The 4,283-nt window shown below is 41.2% G+C and overlaps 1 long non-coding RNA gene across 1 annotated transcript; it reads left to right on the top strand.

Moving 5' to 3' along the window:
- Nucleotides 1–2,615: 2,615 nt before the first annotated feature.
- LOC140523950 (uncharacterized) lies at nt 2,616–4,049 on the top strand. The gene is made up of 2 exons (XR_011973520.1): nt 2,616–2,681; nt 3,442–4,049. It is a non-coding gene; the product is annotated as an uncharacterized lncRNA (long non-coding RNA).
- The last annotated feature ends 234 nt before the right edge of the window (nt 4,050–4,283 follow it).

Raw genomic sequence — 4,283 nt, forward strand, 5'->3', positions numbered from 1 at the left:
GATTTAGAGGCAGAAAGGAACTCAGAGGTCATCAAATCCAATCTGTAATTTTACAGATGAATCCATTGAGACTCTGATAATGTGAGTGATCAAAGCCAGGTCTCCCAAGGAATAAATAGGGGAGCCAGGATTCTCACTCATCCCCTGATGTTATCCCCAGGGTTTGGTTTTTTGTTTTGTTTTTTTTTACCATGGTATCGTGCAACATTAAATAGAAAAGGAAAAAAAAAACTTTAACAGGGATCATAGGTTTGGTGAACACAGGAAACTCTTTTTAAGGAACTATATTCCTTTATATGGAGAGAAGAGAACAATTTGGCAATTAAAAACAATTTTCTTTCATTATTGTTAGGGTACATAAGTAACAAATTAAGGTTTTTATGGACCAGGTTTCCTGCCTTCTAGCCCAATTACTGTCAAATCTTAATACTCTGGATGTAATCAGCTCAGGCTCTGTCCATGTGGCTGCCAGATCAGTTGTTTGATTTAAAAAATCCTGTTTGGGGACCTTTGATATGCAACGTGAATAAAATCAACAATAAAGAGTTTAGAACAGGACTTGCAAGTGGGATATGATGGTATGTGCCAACAGTGAAACCAAGCCTCATGCCCCAGGATTCCTTTTTTGCCTTCCTTTAGGGAAGGGATATTCTCCCAGGTATGTAGAGGAAAGAGGATGGATATTGTTTTTCTTATTTGCTTTTGACAGGCACATAAGCTTTTATGTGCCTGTGTCTCAAACATAGACACAGAGAGACAGACAGAGAGAAACAGAGAGAGAGAGAAAAAGACTGAAACAGAAAGAGAGAATGAACAAATGATTGACCTGGAAGATGACTTCATGCTGGGAGATGAGGTAGCTATATCTATCCCAAGGTGATCCAGGGTCTTGTCAAGGTCACAGGTGTGTAATAACCTAAAAGGCATTAAGAAATATTTCTCTGTAAGATAGGAGGCAGCATGTTATGATGGAAAAAAATTATCACAGGCCTTAGGGGATATATAAATGTAGATAGGGCATAAAGATGATACCGAGAGGCACAAAAGCAAACAATACATGACTCTAAGAGTAAAGAATAAATCAGTCCTATCTTGCCCCCATCAGACAATGCCTCATCCATGCAGATGCTCCTAGTGACCCCAAATAAAAATAATCTCTCCCTGCCCTGACAATCTTTAGCATGGAGTTGTTATATCTCTTATGCTGTTTACCTTTTCTTATACTGAATTACAATTATTCATTAATTTCGTATCTCTTGATTACATTACAGATTCTACACTGAAATCCTGGCCTAAAAGCTTCTTCGCTCTGTGACCCCGGGGAATTCTCTTACCCTCTTTCAAACTTAGCTTCCTCAGCTGTACAATGGGGAAAATGATAGGACCTACCTCCCATTATTGTACTGATGATCAAATGAGATAATAAATGTACAGGGCTTACCAAACCTTAGTAGGCAAGGTCAATTTAAATTAATATTAATAGTATTATTATTGAAGGCAGAACTATATAACATTCATCTGTCTTCTCCTTAGAAGCTCTTAGCAGAGAATTTTGCTCTCAGCTAATTGTAGAATGGATGGATGAATAAATGGATGAATGGATGGAGAAATGAAATGGATTGTCAAATTGATGGATAGAGGGATGGATAGATAGATGGGTGTGTAGGTAGCCACTTACTTCCAAACTTTGGGTTGCCCTCTGAAGAGGGAATTGTGGGAATTTAAGAAGAAATGTGTCTTACACTGGGGAGAGGATATGAGAGAGCAGGTTTGAAGGTCTCTGTTGAGGACTGGTTATGTGTAGGAATGGAGCTAAAAGTAGCAAAAAGAAAGAAAACTAGGTTAAGTTAAGGATCCCTGGAGACAAACATGGGATTATAGCTGTAAAGATGAAAGATCTCAGAGATCATATATTCTAACCTCTTCCTTTCAGAAATGAAGAATCCAAATCCTGGGAGTTGAAGTAACTTACCCTGTCTCACACAGGTATTAAGAGGTTGAATAAGGATTTGAAATTAGCTCCCGTGATTCCTACCAAAGGCTCTTTCCACTGTCCTATCCTGTATCTCATACAGGACAACAGGACATAAGACCACATGGAAATGTCTAGAAGTGAACAGAGCCTCAGTGACTGAAGCCCCTAGAGCTTTTATCCAATGTCTAGACTTCATGGCAATTGCCTAAATGGCTCTTTGATCTGAGGGTTCCCAATCTTTACAAAGAATATACCCAACTGAATGCACCATCCAAATCCCCTCTTGCTCAGCAGTTGCCTCAGCCTGGACACAGCCTGATGAAAAGAATATTGACTTCATTTGGGGGATCATACTTTATAACCTAGATAATTCAATTACCTCTTCTATGACTTCATGTAAAGAATTTGCCTTTCAGGGCCTCAGTGTCTTCATCTTTAAAATGAATCAGTTAAATGAGATGTCTTCTAACATCCCACAACAACTCAGTGATCCATGTTCTAGCACATGTAAGTATATGTCAGTTTAGAGAATGTCAGGAATTGTCTCACACATTCCAGAAACTATGAAAGACACTCTTCCTCCTAGAGAGCTGGGTCTCATGCCAATAGCTCAGTCTGGAATGCTCTATAAAAGGTATCCCTGCCTCTGACTCTTCACCCACTCTATTTCTTCATCAGAGAGTTCCTGTCAGTGTCTGTTATCAGGGTGAGTGGCTGCATGAGAGCCTGGGGGAGGTAGGGTGTTGGAGGAGAGAACAGGAAAAAAGAGCAGGGGGAAAGTGAAGTGGGAAGAAAGGTCATATTTTGGAACAAAGGAAGATGGATAGAAGGGCTAAGGAGGGAGAAAGAATTAAACTGAGGCAGAAATACAAAGGCTAATGAAAAATAGATCCTTGTAGTTTGGATTTGCTTTAGATTGTCAGAGACTCCATTGGGATGTGCCCAGAAAACAACCAGAAAGGGATCTGGAATCTACGTGAGGGTGGTGGGGAGGAGGAGCAATGATCTAAGTCTCTGGAAACTTGCAAGAACTGGAATTCAAAAAGTGTCCAGGATGTAAAGGGAAGTCGTCCCGTCTCTTCCATAGGACAGAAAAATTACTATTTAACCTTTAAAATTGTATAAATTTCCTAATTCAGCAATCCCCAATAGGTACATAAGTATATGTAGATGCATAGAGAGGGGGAACGAGGAAGAGAAAAGGAGAGACAGAGACAGACAAACAGGGAGAGAAAGAGAAACTGTTGATAACCTCCTAAACTGATATAAAATGAATATTCCCTCATCACAAATTCTAACTCAAATGCATTTTAATACAGGAATGATTTTGTTAAGTCTTTTCTTTCTGGATAATAATTTCTTTAGGTAAAATTCACCATCACATTGTGGAACAATTTCAGGTGAAGAATACTTTTAAGACTTGATTTCATCCATCTGAAAAAAAAAAATCCTCTGTTGTCTTCCAGGTTTACTGAATTCCCACCAAGATGTCCTGCCAGCAAAGCCAGCAGCAGTACCAGGTCCCTAAGTGCCCCCCTAAGTGTCCACCCAAGTGCCCCCCTAAATGTCCTCCTCAAGTGCCCTCCCCAGCCTCCCTACCCTCCTCCCGTCTCTTCCTGCTGTGGCTCTAGCTCTGGAGGATGCTACAGTTCTGGGGGATACTGTGGCTCCAGCTCTGGGGAATGCTGCATCTCTGGATCTGGGGGTGGCTGCTGCCTTTTTTCCCATCACAGGAGATCTCACAGATGCAGGCACCAGAGGTCTGACTGCTGTGACAGTGGCAGTGGGCACAGCCAGCAGCCCAGGGAGCTGCTGTGGGAGCTTTGAGAGTTTCTGACGATCTGGTGTCCTAACCTAAGAGGAGAAGAGGCAATTGATGTTCTCTGCTCCCTTTTCTCCTCATTTCTTAGCCTCCTGCCTCTCCCCCTGGCTTTAAACTGTTCAAATATTCTTAGGAGATGGAGTCACCAATCAAGGCCCATCACTTCATTTTATCTCACTCCCACTCCCCATGCAAACCATTTTTCTCCTCCCCATTTATCCTAAACAACAATAAAATTTATTTTTCCAGTTACTTCTGCCTCTTATTCTCTCTTCTTTCCCTCTATAACTTGCCTTTTGGATGCCTTCTAGTTAATGAACACACAGACTTCTTTGATTAGTGCCTTGAGAGACTTCCCAGGCAGTGGCTGTTGGTGGTAGAGTTGGGAGGCTGGGTAAGGTTCACTTCATTCAGACTCAAGGGGACCCATAGAGTGTCTGTGTAGAAATTGCTTAATTATTACAACCACCATTCCCTGAAGAGACA

Source organism: Notamacropus eugenii, chromosome 2, assembly GCF_028372415.1.
Source record: "Notamacropus eugenii isolate mMacEug1 chromosome 2, mMacEug1.pri_v2, whole genome shotgun sequence".
Taxonomy (NCBI): domain Eukaryota; kingdom Metazoa; phylum Chordata; class Mammalia; order Diprotodontia; family Macropodidae; genus Notamacropus; species Notamacropus eugenii.